The sequence below is a fragment of the Amborella trichopoda genome, chromosome 8 (assembly GCF_054954075.1).
Source record: "Amborella trichopoda isolate Santa Cruz 75 chromosome 8, AtrichopodaSantaCruz75HAP2 v2.0, whole genome shotgun sequence".
Taxonomy (NCBI): Eukaryota; Viridiplantae; Streptophyta; class Magnoliopsida; order Amborellales; family Amborellaceae; genus Amborella; species Amborella trichopoda.
In genome coordinates, this window is record NC_142343.1 from 33,523,058 (window position 1) to 33,543,675 (window position 20,618).

A 20,618-nucleotide genomic window follows, 5' to 3' on the forward strand; every position below is an offset into this window, starting at 1 on the left:
CGATTTATGGTTCATCTACAATTTTTTTATTATGGCCTCAATTTTGATCCATTTTCTGTAAATTTTTAGGCTTCTTGAAGCTACTGATTTTGTCCAAAAGATCATGAAGTTAATTCATATTATTGAACATGATTTCTTGGTTGATTTCGCAATATACATATTGATACATTTTATTTTTGAGCAATTAATTTTAAATTAATATGCTGATTAAAATTGTAAATTTTGACAAATAGATTTTCTTGAGACACATAGTATAATAATACATTTTTTTCCTATTTTCTTGTAATTTTATTTAATTCTATGTCATGAATTTATAATTATCATGAGAAAAGAACTTGTATTTTTCAACTTTATTGTCAAATTTTTAATGCAATAAAATGTACATTCATGATACAAAATTAAATTATTTTTATTCTTAACTTACAATTTCATTTTATATTCTATGGGAATTATTCAGATTTCGAGTATGCTGGCTTATTGCTGTAATTTGATTATGGGTGAATGCTGATTTATTTATAACAACCTTGGAATGCAAATTTTGAATCATATTGATGTATAGACACCCAACTTAAAAAATACATGATCTCTATTTTACTCCTTGGAGAAAGCAGTAATGATAAAAGAGTCATCTAGAACTTCAGATGGGACTCAACATAAATCACTTATTGTAATGAGAACATAACTTTTAAATGAAAAAATATATTCTGGGTTTGATGCCCAAAACACAGATGTCATTTGACTCAAGTGACATTAGTGGGTCACAAAGAGATGCATCAACACGACGACGAGCAAGAACGAAACCACCATTCGTTTTGCTATTAGGTTTTCTTTTTTTGTTGCATGCTCCATTTGGAATTTGTATTTCTATTCTTGATTATTGTAGGATCTTTTTTCAATAATATGAATGAATGGTTACCAAAAATCCAAACAGAAAAACAACGTCTCAATATTCACCTATTTTTATAAAGTAATGAAAGTACATAATGCACCACTCTTAATTTCTTTTAGAAACTAAAAGAAAACTATTTTTAAAGATTTATAGTGATTTTTAAAACGTTTTGGAGCAAAACTTATCGATTCGGCCGATTCTTCGATCCAATCCACCAATCAAATAGGGATATGGGTAAGGACGATCCGATAACCGATCCTTTTTTTTTAATCCTTGATACATGTTATTCTTCCCACATTGTCTCCTTTTGGACATTGGGTCGCTCCATTCTATATGTTGTTATTCCATATTAGTGATTGTTGCACATAGTATATGGTCTCCTTTAAGGCTTTAGGTGGGCCATATGGGCAGAGCAATTGAAATATGAAGAAATCAAATTTGTAGCTCTCAAATAGTTTAAAGGAAATATTGCACAAATCAAATGAAAATCATGTTGCTCTATTCACAGCTCAATTTCATGTCCATATTACTACAAGAAAGAGGTGCAACAAGATGAAGGAAATTAGGAGGGTATACGATGCAGAAATCTAGTACACAATGGAATCCTTAAGATACACGTTGACCAACTATGGAATGATCAAATCCCGTATCCAATTTTTTTACCTACTGCTTTTTCCTAATAAAGCGCAACCAAAGGCTCCAAAATAAGTGATTTGTAGAAATGTGGTTAGCTTCGATAATTGAGCTCCTTGGAACAGAACATACAAGAAACACAAGGGCAAGGCACAACTAAATGCTCTATGACAATTATAAGTCACGTCATGAACCAGGTGGCTTGTAACCGCCAGGCTTTATGAAAATAAAATAGGTCTCAGCACTTTGTGATGCCTTTAAAATCAATTTCTATTATCGAAATTGAAATTCATAACTCAAAAAATAGTAATAGTCTTGCTGGTCAATGAACACTTATTTTTAGAATGAAATTGTTGGTCTATATGATTTATTGGAATATACACTATCTTTAGAACTTGAAACCCCAATTTGTTTTTCACGACCATAATGTTCATGCAGAGATGATTGATTCAAAGGTTTTTCAACACTTAGAATTGCAATTTTTTATGAGCTATGCTGTTAGACCTCACTTATTTTAATAGGGTTGCTATTTTCCATTTATAAATGATATATTTTTAACCAAATGAAAAAAGATCACAAATATCTACATTTTCTAGGTCCAAACACTGTTCAGAGAAATATTTGATAAACTCAAAGAGAGAATATCTAACAAAAAAAATTGTCTACCAAATTCTCATTTAGAAACAAAAACCCTTAGCAAACAATCTAAATCAGCATAGATTTGAGGAAATGCTATAAATAATTACAACAATTATTTAATGGGAAAGTATATAATGAGACCATTTACATTTGGTACAAGGTGGTCACAATTAACATTGACCATTGGATGTGAAATTGGGTGGCTGCATTTATTTCATTGACCAAGCTCAAAGTTCAAAAGAAATTTTCTCGAATTTTGTGACACACCCAAGCCATCAGATTTCACATCAGATGGTTGCAAGTATTTGTGACCTCCCTGGAGCAAAGGTAAATGGTCTCATTGTATACAATCCCTTATTCAATTATGATATAAAAAATTACAGTTCCTAATTTGATCTAATTTAAAACGGTGTTAATATTGGGTAAAAACTGGAATTTTTTGGGACAAAAAGTACTCAAATAAAAGGCAGTATTATGAATTTTTTGGAAAATCCTTAAATTTTCCTATGGGTCTCTAGAAGTTAGATGAACAAGGAAAATAACAAATACTTAAAAAGATAATGCCCATCTTTCATTGTTCTTATATATCCAAAAACTAGTTTTTGGGTATGGAAACAGGGTTAGGTTTTGATGAATATGGGATTGTAGGATTTAGATGGACCATTAACATAACCAAATTTCAATAGTACAATGCCTATTTTTAGTTTTTGGTGAAAATTCGAGGAAAACCAGTTTTCAGATATGGGAACAGGCTTAGGGTTTGACGGAAGATGAAGTGTATGGAATACAGAGTCATGGAGATAAAGATTTGAAAATTTCACCAATAATATTGCATCTAAAAGGTATATGGTGAAAAAAAAAAAAAAAAAAAAAAAACAAAACAAAAAAAAGAAAAAAAAAACCCTCAATCTCTCACAATTTGGTTCTTGAGCTTGATTGTTTCATCTTGTAGGTTTGAAAAAGTGGTTTTTCACCAATCTCTAAATAGTTCAATGAACTTCTTTCTCAGTGGTCTTAGTTCTCTTTCTCTTTGCTCTCTTCACATTTCTTTTTTTTTGGCTCTTGTATGTCCCCTATGGCAAAGGTTCATGTTCTCCTCAAGCGATTTGCACCACTTCTAATCATTACTTGGTCCTCTGAAGTTTTTAAAAAGGTAGCAAATCTATGTGGTCGGTTGATCAAGATTGATTGGAATTTAACTAGCTATCATGCCCTTGTTTTCCTGGTTGAAACTAAATGTATAAATCATCCTAAAGAGGGTATCCCAAAGTTGGGGGGCTTTGATTTTAAACTTGTATTTAAAGAGATTCGAATTCAGAAGGGAGGTTTCATTGAAGTCTCTTCTGAAGATGTGACTCATAGCCTGAATGGTGAGCAAAATGTTAATAAGGATGATGGTTCCCAAAAGCCATTATTATCGGTCTCAAGCAGCAACAATGGAGTTTCAAAAATTGACAATCGATATCATCGCTGCAAATTTCATGGGAGGACAAATTCAGGCCATTCTTATGTTGCCACGTCATCTCTCAAAGGGAAACGTATCATTAAAAAATGAGCTGTTAAATTTAATGGAAACCTTCCAAAATAATCTGCTAAGGAAATTCCTTGCCAAAAATTATCTGTTTTGAAAAGCTTTTGGAAAGTTTCTCTTTGGATGTTCGGATGAGTGGCCAATTAATTCCTTCTCTCAAACTTCTATCAAAGATAAGAAAATTCTGCAGCTTCCAAAGGAAACTCTCATCCCACAAGTAACCCAAAGGAACATCATTGTTGAGTTTCAAGCTGGCTCTTTCTTTGATGTGAGTAAAGAGAGAAAATCTGAATGCTTCCAACCAGTTAGAGACGCATAAGAAGGGGAGTAGTAGAGGCTTCAAAAAACATGAGTTGGAAGAACCTCTTATAGTTCCTCCTATTGCTATACGACCACCTAGTGATGATGCTAATGATGAAATTCCTATAGTAGATAATTTTGAAGGATATGATGACTATGACATTGTCAATAATGGCATGTCCTTAGTGATCCGACCTTTGGAAGTTGGTACAGTTTTGGATGCAATTAATGTGTGTTACAGAGAGTCTCTTAACACCATTACAAATACCCTGAAGGAGAAGCATAGAAAGGAACTAGAGGAAAGGCTTGCTGGAAAAATTATCAAAAGTTCAAGAAGAAAAGAAGGTTTCAAAGAGAACTTGACTATTTGGTATGACGTATTAACTATGACCCCGATAAGGTAAATGCTTGTCCTTATGCACATTCTGAACATTCGCTGCCTATGTTTGTTGGTCCTTCAAGGGTCACCAAACATATAGATGGTTACCAGTCTCTATGAAAATATTATGTTGGAATGTCAGGGGCCTTAGTAGTGCTCAATGCAAGAGAGATGTTCTTTCTTTTTGTAGAAAGGAAATGCCTGATCTTTTGCTTCTCCAAAAAACCAAATTGGAGGCCCCAACTCTTCGTACTACCAAATAGGTTTGGGGAAATAGCTCCCTAGATTTTTTGGGAGTAGATGCTTATGGTTCTTCTTGAGGTATTTGGGTCCTTTAGGACCCTTTAGTTTTGAATGCTTCACAACACTTTCTTTCAAGTAGACACATTTCCATTATTTTTAAGGGGTCAAATAAATTTTGGGGTTTATCTATCGTATATGAACCTAATAGAGCTGCTGACAGATCTGCTTTTTTTGAGGAACTAGCAAATATTCAGTTAAATTTGAATGTACCTTGGTTGGTTTGTGGTGACTTTAATATTAGATGGCCAAGTGAATCTTCATCTTCTCCTTCTATGTCTTCTTGTATAAGATTGTTTGAAGGTTTTATGCAACACCATGAATTGATTGATCTTTCTTCTATTGGGGCTAACTATACCTAGTCCAATCATAATCTACAAGATCCTATTATGACAAGGTTAGCAGGTTTCTTGTTTCTTTTGAGTTTGTTACTCGTTTCCCAAAATAAGTATGAAAGCCCTACCAAAAATCTCCTCAGATCATGTCCCTCTTCTCTTTAACACCGACGGTTTCTTGTAAGGACCATCTCCATTTAGATTTGAATTGGCATGGCTATTAGAGAGATCTTTGCTCAGCTTGATTGAAGACTTCTAGAAAAATGCTATCATTAATAGTCAGAAAAGTTTCCAAATTTCAAAGAAGCTCCAGCTATTAAAACAAGTGATTATTACATATAAGATGAATGTTTGGGGAAATTTACAGTCTAAAATCAAGGTTGCAAAGTCTCATATAGTGGAGTTAGATAATATTCAGTTTATGGGAGGTGCTCTAATACAGGATCAATTCAGAGACAGAAGCTTACGGATGGCTACATATTAACAGTTGCTTAATTTGGAGGAAATTATTGGAGATAAAGATCCCGTGTGAAATGGCTCAAGGAGGGCGATAGAAACACAAGATTCTTCCATGCTATTGCTAATGCAAGAAAAAGGAGTAACTCAATTTAAAGCCTCTATATTGAAGCAGTAGACTATGACAACATGTCAGAGATTGAAAGGGCCCTGGTTGATCATTTCAAGATGTCTTACGAGGCCGATAGTGAGATTCAACTATCCATTCAAGATCTACCTTTCAATATGTTGCTGTTAGAACAAGCTCGATGGTTGGAGAGAAAATTTAAAGAGCAAGAAATCAATGATGCAGTCTTTGGCCTAGGTAGAGACAATGCTCCTGGCCCAAATGGATACCCAATAGCGTTTTTTCAATCTTTTTGGGATATTTTGAAAGATGATATTCTTCAATTATTGGAAGAATTTTATTGGAGGGGTAAAATTAATATTGTCATTAATTCTACTTTTACTGCTTTAATCCCAAAGAAATATGTCATTGAGGATATCAAGGATATTCGGCCTATTAGTCTTATTTGCAAGCTTTATAAAATCATTACAAAGATTTTAGCTAATAGACTGCACTAGGTGATTCACATGGTTATTAAAGGACCACAATCAACATTCTTGAAGGATAGGCAAATTATGAATAGTATTTTAGTTGCATAAGAATGTATCCATTCAAGAATTAATGATAACAAACCAAGACTTATTTGTAAGCTAAACTTTGAGAAGGCATATGATAAGGTTGATTGGGGGGTGCTACAAAGATGGAAATTGTGGATTGATGGTTGCCTGTCTTCTACCTATTTTTCAATTCTTGTTAATGGCAAAACAACTGGTTTTTTCAAAGCATCAAGAAGATTGAGACAAGGGGACCATCTTTCACCTTTTTTATATACTTTGGTAGCTAAGAGCTTTAGTGTCATGCTTAATGGATTGGCAGTGCAAAGGATCATATCAGGTGTTAATATTGGTAATAAGGGTCTTATAGTATCACATTTACAGTATGTTGATGATACCATTATATTCTGTGATCCCACGGTTATTGAAATAACTTGTCTATGGATTTTTGTGAAAAGCGTGAAACTCTCAACTGGACTTAAAGTTCATTTGAGTAAAACTAAGCTCATTGGTATTGGCTGTCTGCAAATGGTAGTATCAAGAATGATACATTTATTAGGTTGTGGTGCTAAGTCATTACCTTGTACTTATTTGGGCATTCCCCTAGTGGATTCGAGGCCTTCAAGATCAATTTGGGATCCAGTGGTGGAGAAATTTGAGAAGAAACTGGACACTTGGAAAGCTAAAACTCTTTCTATGAGGGAGAGATATACGTTGATTAAATCCACTTTGTCTAAGCTCCTAGTATATTTTATGTCTTTATTTAATATGCCAAAAGAAGCTGAAAAACAACTAAAGAGAATTATGAGAAATTTCTTGTGGGGAGATGACATAAGAAGGAGGAGATTTCATCTGGTGAGTTGGGAAAAAGTTTGTAAACCAATGAAGGATGGGGGATTGGGTGTTAGGAGACTAAAACATATGAACTCGGTGCTTTTAGTAAAATGGTGATGGAGGATCCATACATAACCTAAGCCTTTCTGGGTGTTTGTTCTGAAAGAAATATATGGAATAGATTTGATCTTTGGCCTCATTAAAAGTCCAAGAAATAAGACAAGTTTGTCCAATGTTTGGAGAGGCATTAGCTATAAGCAATTTGTGTATCTACGGCAATTTCGAAAAATAGTGGGGAATAAAGAATCCACTCTCTTTTAGTTTGACGAATGGATTGGAGATGAACTGTTGAGATACCTTTTCCCCGAGGTTTTCTCAAAAGCTTTAAACCCGCTAGCATCTGTCAAAGAGGCTAGTGGGGGTGTTTATATTAATATTGTTGGGTCCATTCCTTGCAAGTATAGAAGAGGTACAGACATATTAATTGGGGAGTACCAGACATTGTTGAAATTATTGAATGATACATATTTGACTCCAAATATGGATAATAGTTTTATTTGAGATCTTACCCATTCGAGAGACTTTTCGGTTAAGTCAACCTACAACCTATTATTTTCTTATCGTTGGAGAGAATTAGATGCTGGTTTATTTAAGATTAAGAAATTGCATGTGCCTCTTAAAGTATGGTTATTCTTATGGATTATGTGTCAACATAAATTAGCAACTGTTGACCACTTGAGAAAGAGGGGTTTATTATCACCAATGTATGTATCATGTACAAAGCCAGTAATGAAACCTCGCAACATCTTTTCCTCTCATGTCATTTTGATACATATCTTTGGGATTGGGTTAGCCAGTACCTCAATCTGTCATTACCTTTGCCTCAAAATGTCATAGCTCTTCTTGACTAATGGATCACACCCGATATTTCAAAGATGGGAACTATCCTTTGGGGATCTATTTAGGTTAGCCTTCTTTGGAATGTGTGGAAGGAAAGAAATAGAAGAGTCTTTGATAATATAAGTGCAGATCTGTCTACATTAAAATTGAATATTTTGGTAGTTGCAGCTGATTGGTTCCTTGCACATAAGGATGGTGACTTCATTCCTAAAAGTCTTATCATTAGCAATCCTTCGGCAGTGACTACTTTGGGTATTACCATCAACAATCGTAGTGAGGTTATCTGGATACCACCACCAGTGAATTCCTTCAAACTTAATTTTGATGGAAGTTCACTTGGCAATCCAGGGCCAGCCGGCTATGGTGGACTTATCAGAAATAATTTGGGTCACATTATTTTTTCTTACTCTGGTCTTTGTGGTATCACAACAGCAAATGAGGCGGAAGCACGAAGTTTATTAGAATGTTTGAAATCGCTATGCACTTTGGAAGGGGACAGGATTATCGAATGAGACTCGGCAAATATTATTGCTTGGAGTTAGAGAAAGGCCAAAATCCCTTGGAGACTGAAGACTATTTTTCATCAAATTTGAGATGTTGATCAACCTCTATGGTAACGGTCCAACATTGTTATAAAGAAGCGAATGAAGATGTCGATGTTTTTGCTAAAGGAGGAGTCCATACTTCCTTTCTGTTGGTTACTTCTTTTCTGTAATATTGTATCATTGCTTGAACATCGTGTATTTTACGTATAAATTAATAATAAATTATACGTTACTCTTCAAAAAAAAAATTGAAACAATTGGGCTTCTCTCTCTCGTTCTTTTAGGAAAGCTTGGGCTTCCCAAACCATGCGCAATGTTTGTCTTCTTCTTTCTTATTCGTTATGGCCTAAATCAAACTTTAATTTTCTTTCTTCCTAGCCTCTCTCGAAGGTTGCGTATACATTTGTTATGCGCCACATGGTTAACCATGTGGCATTTTATATAGAATATATTATAGTACAATACAATACCGTATAGAAACCACCCCCCTGGGAAAAGTGTATATAAGGTTAATTAAAGATGCACCACAAAAATCCATTAGAAAAGATTATTTTAATGCTGAAAAATCCTCTAATTGATCATGTCGACATCGCGATGTATGGATAAGTTGGAAAACCCTCTAATTGATCATGTCGACATCGCAATGTATGGATATGTTGGAAAACCCTCTAATTGATCATGTTGATATCAAGAATATGGTTATAAAAAAAAAAAAAATTGAGTCTCATAATAGTGCATCTTGCTACACATTGTCTAGACCGTCTATTTTCAATGTTTTCATATATTTATAAATCTACTTGATTTTACCGATTTTCTAAGTTGAAAATTTTATAATTAGATATGAAATTTGATTTTGAGATAATTCTAAGAAATTTTACACCAAAATTACATGTTATGATATAATTTGGAGGTGTGCCTTAATTGGAATGTTTAACATTGCAACCTTATAGAGACCATACATATTTTATTCAATGGAACGTTATGTTATAATTATATTAAAGAGAACAGAGTAAGCACATATTATATATTTTATTTATATTATATTATAATATATTCTATATGTATATATTATATATTTTATTAATATAATGAAATTTTCTAAAAAAACTCTTAAAAAGAGTTGTAGTATATATTAAAAATATTGCAGCATAGTACAAGATATTATGTACAATATAATATATTATATAACACAGTATAATAAAAGAATATAATATATCATATATCATATTCTACAATATACAATAATATATTATATATTACAACATACTCCTTTCCCTTAAGTAAAAATCAAACGTAAATATTTTTTAGAACTCCCAATTTTAGGGATATCAAATGATACTAGCATTTATATTTTGTTTTATAAAATATCTTATTAAATCTCATATTGATAGATGAAATTTTATACTGTTCATTTTGATAGATGAAATTTTATAATGAAAATTGAATTTATATGAATTTATAGAAATTTAAAATCTATTTAGAATAATATGACACACCAAGTAGTAATACAAATCAACAGGCAAAATTAAATTTAAATTTTAGTATCTCCTAAATGGGTATTATATATATGAGATGGAAAGTATACACTATGAACCTGTAAGAGGACACATTACTATTTTTTTCTTCTTTAGAGTTAGAGATAGGTAAGTAATAAGATTGATATTATATTTTAAAGATATTATATATTATTTATTATATATTCTTATATTATATTACATTAAAGAATAAGAAAAATAATAATCAAATATGAACTAATCTGCTGCGAAAACAAAAGAAAGTACAAAGTACTCATGTGCCCTCAGGTAGAAATCAAACTAAAATATTTTTTAGGACTCTTAATTTTATGTATGTCAAATGATATTAGAATTTTTATTTTTATTTTATAAAATATCTCATTAATTTCATGGTTTCATAAAAGATACTCTATTTCACAATGTTAGTTTTGATAGGTGAAATTTTATATAGGAAATTAATTTCTGAAAATTTTAAGGATAATCAAATTAATCTAAAAAATCAAGTAATATTACTAATCAATAGGAAAAAGTAAATTTAAATTGTAGTATCTCCTAAATGGTAAGTATATCTAAGAGGGTAGGTTTACAATGTGAACCCATAAGAGCATACATTAATAATTTTTTCTCTCTCGAAGTTAGAGATACTTCAGGAATGGGATTGACGTTTTGTATTTCATTGACGTATATCAAAGGCTTATTTATGTTCATGGGAGCACAAAAAGATCAAAATTTTGACAAATAATTATAGAAACCATATATATTACAAGATATTAAATTTCATATATTGAATTTCCTATTTTGTGGGATTACTATTATAGTGAGATTTCTATAAATTTCTAGTAAAAGAGAGTAATCTTTATGAATGAAATATCTTTATTGCAATAATAGGCGGTCATTATTCTCTTTGGAAAATTTGCAAGATCTTTTGTTGCAAGTTGATTGCTGCAATAGTTTTGATAGCCCGTCATTATTCTTGCAAGGCAAGGTTGTGCAACAGGAAATAGTTAGTTAATTTATGTTTGGTCAAGAGATTTACAGGGTATAGCAAGGATGAAAAGTCCCTAGGTCCACCGCAAGCATGCCTTATGAAAACTACAAGAAGAGGTATAGCAAGGGTGAAACGTCCCTAGGTCCACCGCAAGTATGCCTTATGGAAACTACAAGAAGGTTCTGCAACCCCATTCCAAGCAACAGATCTTGCACGCTGCTAAGGGAAGCATTGAGACGGTCTGTTTCTTTGAGACGACCTTTTTCTTTCGAAACTTTTCACGGACACCCCACTCTCCCTCTAAACAGATCTTACACGCAGCCACGACTTTTAGCACCCACAGGCCGTTGGTGAACATTGGTGAGTTCTAAAGAGAAAAACAATAGTGCTTCTCGGGGCCTTTAATTATATTTTACTATTTAATTATTATTTACTGATTAAGTCAGTCTTTCTGGTTCTCTTTATCAAAATACCAGAAAGGTTCTCTTTATCAAAATACCAGAAATATGAAACTTACTATTGTTCATTTGAATGGATTTAATTATCTTACTTGGTCGAAATTTGTTTATTGTTCTCTTTAAAACAATCTAAACTTTGATACATAACTAGGAAGAAAATCATGAATATCGATATCAAAACCTCTTAAGAAAGTGTTGGGAATTCTTCTTTGGTTGTTAATAATGAGAAATATGAAACAAAAAAGCCTCAAAATAAAGGTAGAGACAGAGGCTCTAACTATTATTACGATAATGGAAGGGACGTTGTAATAGATTGCATCCTAAATGTGATCACTGCAATAATATAAGATATGTGAATGATACGTACTGGATATTATATCTACACTTAAGGCCTACTAATAATATGACCGCCAACAGATCTACCGCTCATGCCGCTACGACTCAAACTCAAATTCCTCACTACAATTGTGGTCATTATCAGTAACCAAGTCACAATATTGGTTATTCCTCCACACATGATCTTTCATCTTCATTCTCAAACACAGGTAGTCATTATGCTTTCATGCCTTCCTGTGACACTTTTCCTTGGCTAATAGACTCCGGGGACACAGATCATATGATCGATAACTTACAGTGTCTATCTAACCTCAAAATAATAAAAATGTGAACTGTGTCTATTACTATTGGTTCATTGATTCATGTACATGGGATTGGTAAGACCAAGTTCTTCTCTAAGTCTCATAACTCCGAAATTCTTTTTATACCATTATTTTCTTCTGACTTGATGTCTGTTAATCGAATAACTCAAAGCATGAATTGTAATGTTATTTTTTCTCTCAATTCTATGACTTTCCAAAATCGGGCCACGGGGAAGAAGATTGATGAAGGAAGATTGTTTAATGGGCTCAATCTATTTAATCAGGAGAATAAGGCATTGATTGCCAGTCAAGATAACTTCGATATTGATAAATTGTGACATTGAAGATTTGGACACCCGTTAGATAAAGTTTTAAAAATTTTAATGTCTTCTCTATCTTTAAAGTCACATTCTTGTGAACTCTATAAATTCTCGTAACAGACAAGACTTCATTTTCAATCTACTATGCATATTTCAAATGAACCCTTTTATGTAATAGATTCTAATGTGTGGGGACCAGCCCCATTTGATTCTTGTGCGGGCTTTAAATATTTAGTTACTTTTATTGGTGATCGATCTCATGCTACTTGGGTATATTTATTGAAATAAAAAATAGAAGTCTTCCATGTGTTCAAAGAATTTTTTAAACTGATTTCCACTCAATACAATAGCAAGATTAGAATTCTGTAGACAGATAATGGCACAAAGGCTATGAATAAAGTTTTTTCTGAGCATTTATTGAAACTTAGTATTATACATCAAATATCATGTGTTGGATGTAACAATCCTAAAATTTATACAAAAAAAAAAAAAAAAAGAGATAAGATGCTTTTAAATAGGTGATGGTCTGATTGAGTATGATGGTCCTTGGGGACCATCACTATTTTCAAAAAAATTTACGTGGTTTAAACTTTTGCTGCTGCTTTTGTTTGCAGCCTTTGTAGTTACTGCTTGCTGCTGGCCACGTCCTTTAGCGGACGTGGTTTTCGTATGTTAAAAGCAGACGCTCAACGCGACACCTCAGGTATGAGGTAGAGCGTAATAAAATATTATAATAATACGTTATAAGAATTTAAATAGGGGAGGTGAGCACTCCCACCCTAGAAAATTTTGAGATCTCTCTCTCTCTGATCGAAACACAGTGAACTCCTCTCTCGAACCGAATTTTTTATCGGAAGCTTCCTCTCAAACATTTGTGGGTAAGTGACATCGTCTTTCTGAAAAATAGTCTATTTTTAATAAATAGTGATATTTCCGTTTAGGATCTTTATTTTATCAGTTTTGTATGTAAGTGACCTCATTGTCTCCAAAAATAATCCATTCTTTTTAAAAATAAAATGAAATAATTATTTCTGCTTATTATCATGAATTTTAGGCGCAATAAATTTTATGCGCACGCGACCTCATTATCTTGAAAAATAATCTTTTTTATAAAAATTGTGATATTTTATCTATGTTAGAAATTTTGAATGCTGTAAATTAGAAAAATAAATTTATTTATTTTTCTTGTTTATTGTTAGAAATAAATGTGATATTTCTGCTTTTAGTAAAAAAATAAAATAAATTGTGATATTTCCTTCTACTGCTTTTGAATATTTAGACATTGAAAAATTCATGTGCAAATGACTGCCTTATTATTTAAAAATTTTGACATTTTTGCAATTGATTATAATATTGTTGTGAAATGTTTATTTGTGGATTGATATCCCATAAATTGTGATAATTCCGTATTCTTGAATTTCTGTAAGAGTTTTTCTATACATATTAAATTGGCAATTATGCTAGAATGCCTTCACAAACTGCTACCGTTCTAAATTTGAGCCCAAAATATTTGATTGGTTAGTTTTGAAATATTATAGAGAGTAACTGTTATTAATGGTTTAAGTGAAATTCATATTAATGGTTTCAGTGATATGTTGAGTACATGATATTGCTGCTTCCAAATGTTTAAAGAGATTTAGAAATAATTTAAGTATGCAAGTGGACTCATCCGGTATGCCGGTGAGGTATAAGTAGACCTATCTGGGACGCCGGTAGGGATTAAGTGGACTCATCCGGTACGCCGGTGAGGTATAAGTGGACCTGCATGGATTAAGTGGACCTATCTGGGACGCCGATAGGGATTAAGTGGACCCATCAGGACGCTGATGGGGTATATAGGTTACCTACTTGGGATGCCAGTAGGGTATTTTGTGAAATCCTTTGAATTATGTACTGCCGTTAAAAGTGTTATAAACATTTCAATTACTTGGATTATACTTAATTATGCATTTATTGAAAGTGAAACTGTTGATGCATTTCTGTTAATAGATCTCATTTTGAAAAATATTGATATCTTTCAATCATGATTAGTTTTAGGATTATGATGATCACTTACTGAGTAGCCAAACTCATCAAACTATGGTAAACATTTTTCAGGATAACTGCGGATTCATTTTGAGTGCTAGTCAAGATCAACCTTGGAAGATATTGTTGTTGTGCTAGCTTTCTTTATTTACTTTGTAAGACCTCGCCACTATAAATTTGTCCTATCAATAGATGTATATATGTTTTGTCTGTCACATCTCAGGAATACTAGTATTGTAAGTTCTTGGGGTGTGACAATTATGGTATCAGAGCAATAGGTTTAAGATCCTTAGGAAATTTAAAAAGAATGTACTTAAAATCACATTTATTGTTTCTACAGACCGGGATAAAGTCAAGATCCAGAATAGCTGAAGCCAATATGGAAGGAATTCACAAAGCCTTGGAAAATATGGTTGCTCTAATGCAACATCAGATGGAAAACAACAATCCACCCAGGCAATCAGTTACAGGAAATGGTCGGAGTAATATCGAACAATTTAAGAAATTATACCCACCTTCTTTTAAGGGTGTTGTAAACCCACTGGAAGCCGAGGGATGGATTATGCAATTGGAAAAAATATTCGAGGTTATGGAATGTCCTGATGATAGGAAGGTGGCCTTGGCAGTTTTTATGTTAGAAAGTGAGGCACAACACTGGTGGGGAATGGCAAAAGGAGTATTGGTCAAAGAAAATAAAACCTTGACTTGGGAAGTATTTCTAGAGGCATTTAATGAAAAGTATTTCCCAGATTTTATTCGAGACCAAAAAGAAATGGAATTTCTAGAATTAATCCAAGGAAATAGGACAGTAGCACAGTACGAGGCCAAGTTTACTGAATTAGCCAGGCTTGCACCACATATGATTAACAAAGAGGCAAGAAAGGTGAAGAAATTTGAAAGGGGTCTCAGGCCAGCTATTAGAAGCAGAATACCAGTCTTGAAATTAAGAACTTATGCTGAAATAGTGGATCGTGCCCAAATTGTCGAAAAAGATTTTGAAGATTACTAAAAGACGAAAAATCAGAACAGTCATGTTAGACCTACATCATCTAATCGACAACAGTTTGAAAGGCCAAACAAGAAGCCAAGGCCCTCGCCATTTCAAAACCCAATAGAACCATGTAGAAAATGTGGGAAAAATCATGGATCAAGCCCTTGTTATTGGAATACCGGAGCCTGTTTTAAATGTGGAAAATTGGGACAGCAGATTAAACAATGTCCTAGCTTACAGACACAACAGCTTCCAAAGCAGGGAGAGATAGCTCCAAAGCCTCAGATGAAGGGAAGAGTATTTGCGATTACCGAGCAAGACGCTCAGGCCTCAAAATTAGTGATCCAAGGTACTCTTACTATCTTCCAAAAAGTAGCTCATGTTTTGATTGATCCTGGATCTACTCATTCATTTGTGTCACAACACTTTGCATGCCACTTAAAGGTAAAACCAGAATAATTAGAATACATTCTAGAGGTAGCCACACCGATGGGAGATTCAATTAACACCAATATAATGTACAAATCATGTGTAATAAAGATAGAAGAAAAGGAACTGTTGGTTGATTTAATACTCTTGAAAATTCAAGATTTTGATGTAATCTTAGTCATGGATTGGCTTTCTGCATACCATGCAAGTATTGATTGTTATAAGAAAATTGTTACCTTTAGTATTCCGAATCAACCAGTATTTTACTTCAATGGTGCAAAAGAAGACTTCCCATCATATTTAATCTCTTGTATTCGAGCTAATCACCTCCTTCGAAAAGGATGTCAAGGCTTTCTTGCCTATATCAAAGAAGATAGGAAGGAAGAAATAAATTTGGATACCACTCCGGTTATCCGAGAAGTTCCCGTTTTTCCTGAAGAATTGCCAAGATTACCGCCGGACATGGAAATTGAATTCTCCATTGAATTAGTGACAGGGGTAGCACCAATTTCTAAGGCACCTTACAAAATGGCTCCTGCAGAACTTAAAGAACTGAAACAACAATTGGAAGAATTATTAGATAAAGGTTTTATCAGGCTCAGTGCGTCACCTTGGGGTGCTCCAATACTGTTTGTCAAAAAGAGAGATGGGACTATGAGATTGTGTATTGATTATAGACAGTTGAACCAAGTGACAGTGAAAAATAAGTATCCATTACCTAGAATTGATGATTTATTTGATCAATTACAAGGATCACAAGTGTTTTCAAAAATTGATCTTAGATCTGGATACCATCAGCTTAAGATTAAAAGTGAAGATGTACTCAAGACAGCTTTCAGAACAAGGTATGGCCATTACGAATTTTTAGTCATGCCTTTTGGATTAACCAATGCACCAGCTGCATTTATGGATTTGATGAATCGGATCTTTAAGCCCTTTTTGGATAAATTTATTGTGGCATTCATCAATGATATTTTAATTTATCCTAAGAATCAGAAGGAACATGAGCAGCATGTAAGAATAATATTGTAAATATTAAGAGAGAAGAAATTGTATGCCAAACTTAGTAAATGTGAATTTTGGCTTGAACAAGTGACATTTTTAGAACATGTCATATCAAAAGAAGGTCTATCAGTTGATCCTTCAAAGGTTGAAGCCATTGTTAATTGGAAACAACCAAGCAATGTGACTGAAGTTCGAAGCTTTTTGGGATTGGCAGGATATTACAGAAAATTTGTAGAAGGATTTTCTCGAATCGCAACCCCATTGACTCGATTGACACAGAAAAATGTCAAATTTGAATGAACAAGTGAATGTGAGGAGAGTTTTCAAGAACTAAAAGTTCGGTTAACTTCAGCACCTATTTTAACTATTCCTGAGGGGAGTGGGGGATTTGTGATTTATAGTGATGCTTCACATAAAGGTTTGGGCTGTGTATTAATGCAATATGGGAAAGTAGTGGCATATGCATCCAGACAGTTGAAAGAATGTGAGAAAAAATATCCAATTCATGATTTGGAGCTAGCGGCAATAGTATTCGCTTTGAAGATATGGAGGCATTATCTATATGGTGAGCAATTCGTAATATACACGGATCATAAGAGTTTGAAATACCTTTTCTCTCAGAAGGATTTAAATATGCGACAGATAAGATGGATGGATTTCTTAAAAGATTATGATTATACAATCCATTATCATTCAGGAAAAGCTAACATTGTGGCCGACGCTCTAAGTAGAAAATCTACGGGAGTCTTAGCTCATCTAATGATCCAAGAAATGCGATTGTTAGAGGAAATAGTGGATTGGCATCCAACTCCGTCCATTAATGGTGTGGTAAGTATGATTGTTAATATTAAGGCGGAACCCCAATTAATCCAACAGATTCGATTGGCACAAAAGAAAGACCATCAGCTTATAACAATTATAGAAGAGGTGAAGCAAGGAAAGAGAGATGAATTCTCTATATGTAGTGAGGATTTGCTAAGATTCGAAGGTCGGGTTTGTGTCCCGAATGATGAGAGTGTAAAGAAAGCTATCTTAGAAGAAGCACATCATTCTCGTTATACAATACATCCCAGAAGTATTAAAATGTATCAAGACCTGAAGAAAACCTTTTGGTGGAATAATATGAAAAAAGAGGTAGCACTATTTGTGTCTAAATGCCTAACATGCCAGCAAGTAAAAGCTGAACATCAAAGGTCCGCTGGGTTGTTGCAGCCTTTACCTATGCCAGAATGGAAATGGGAGCACATCTCTATGGATTTTGTCTCTGGCTTGCCTAGAACAAATTCAGGACATGATACCATTTGGGTCATTGTGGACCGGTTAACCAAAGCTGCCCACTTTCTACCGATTCGCACGACGTACACTTTGGATCGACTGGCTCAGCTGTACATTAAGGAAATAGTGCGGTTGCATGGAGTTCCTGTCAGTATTGTATCGGACAGGGATACTCGATTTACTTCTAAATTTTGGGCTAGACTACAGTCAGCCATGGGGACGAGACTCACCTTTAGTACTGCCTTTCAACCCCAAACTGATGGACAATCGGAGAGGACCATCCAAACCTTGGAAGATATGCTGAGGGCCTGTGTTATTGACCTTACATGAAGCTGGGATGACCATTTACCCCTGATTGAGTTTGCTTATAATAATAGCTTCCAAGCCAGTATTCAAATGGCACCATATGAAGCCCTGTATGGAAGGAAATGCAGGTCACCCATATGTTGGGACGAGGTTGGTGAAAGAAAGCTTTTGGGGCCCGAAATTGTCCAGATAACCACAGATAAAATAACATTAATTCGTGAAAGGCTCAGGACAGCTCAGTGTCGGCAAAAGAATTATGCCGATAACCGAAGGAGAAATCTTAAATTTGAGGAAGGTGATCGAGTTTTCCTAAAAATCTCACCAATAAAGGGTATTATGAGATTCGGCAAGACAGGAAAGTTGAGCCCACGTTACATCGGACCGTTTGAAATCCTGGAAAGAATCGGAGGTGTCGCTTATAGACTTGCCTTACCACCCGAATTGGCAAATGTTCATAATGTCTTTTATGTATCTTCACTACGAAAATATCAGCCCGACCCGTCCCATATCTTAAAATATGAACCTTTACCGATCAGGAAGGACCTATCCTTCATTGAGCAGCCAATTTTGATACTGGATAGAAGGGTGCAAGTGTTGCGTAACAAGGAGATTCCTTTGGTCTGTGTATTACGGCAGTACCATTAAAGAGAAGAGTCGACTTGGGAACGAGAAGACGAAATCAGAGAAAAATACCCCTATCTTTTTCAGTAATCGGGTACACAAATTTAGAAGACTAAATTTCTTTAAGAGGGGAAGAATGTAACAATCCTAAAATTTCAAAAAAAAAAAAAAAAAAAAAAAAGAGAAAAGATGCTTTTAAATAGGTGATGGTCTGATTGAGTATGATGGTCCTTGGGGACCATCACTATTTGCAAAACTTTTTACTTGGTTTAAACTTTTGCTGCTGCTTTTGTTTGCAGCCTTTGCAGTTGCTGCTTGCTACTGGCCACGTCCTTTAGCGGACGTGGTTTCGTATGTTAAAAGCAGACGCTTAACGCGACACCTCAGATATGAGGTAGAGCGTAATAAAATATTATAATAATACGTTATAGGAATTTAAATAGGGGAGGTGAGCACTCCCACCCTAGAAAATTTTGAGATCTCTCTCTCTCTGGTCGAAACACAATGAACTCCTCTCTCGAACAGAATTTTTTATCGGAAGCTCCCTCTCAAACATTTGTGGGTAAGTGACATCGTCTTTCTGAAAAATAGTCTATTTTTAATAAATAGTGATATTTCCGTCTAGGATCTTTATTTTATCAGTTTTGTGTGTAAGTGACCTCATTGTCTCGAAAAATAATCCATTCTTTTTAAAAATAAAATGAAATAATTAGTTTTGCTTATTATCATGAATTTTAGGCGAGATAATTTTTATGCGCACGCGACCTCATTATCTTGAAATATAATCTTTTTGATAAAAATTGTGATATTTTATCTATGCTAGAAATTTTGATTGCTGCAAATTAGAAAAATAAATTTATTTATTTTTCTTGTTTATTGTTAGAAATAAATGTGATATTTCTGCTTTGAGTAAAAAATAAAATAAATTGTGATATTTCCTTCTACTGCTTTTGAATATTTAGACATTGAAAATTTCATATGCAAATGACTGCCTTATTATTTAAAAATTGACATTTTTGCAATTGATTATAATATTGTTGTGAAATGTTTATTTGTGGATTGATATCCCATAAATTGTGATAATTCCGTATTCTTGAATTTCTGTAAGAGTTTTTCTATACATATTAAATTGGCAATTATGCTGGAATGCCTTCACAAACTGCTATCTTTCTAAATTTGAGCCCAAAATATTTGATTGGTTAGTTTTGAAATATTATAGAGAGTAACTGTTATTAATGGTTTAAGTGAAATTCATATTAATGGTTTCAGTGATATGTTGAGTACATGATATTGCTGCTTCCAAATGTTTAAAGAGATTTAGAAATAATTTAAGTATGCAAGTGGACTCATCCGGTACGCCGGTGAGGTATAAGTGGACCTATCTGGGACGCCGATAGGGATTAAGTGGACTCATCCGGTACGCCGGTGAGGTATAAGTGGACCTGCATGGATTAAGTGGACCTATCTGGGACGCCGATAGGGATTAAGTGGACCCATCAGGACGCTGATGGGGTATATAGGTGACCTACTTGGGACGCCAGTAGGGTATTTTGTGAAATCCTTTGAATTATGTACTGCCGTTAAAAGTGTTATAAACATTTCAATTACTCGGATTATACTTAATTATGCATTTATTAAAACTGAAAC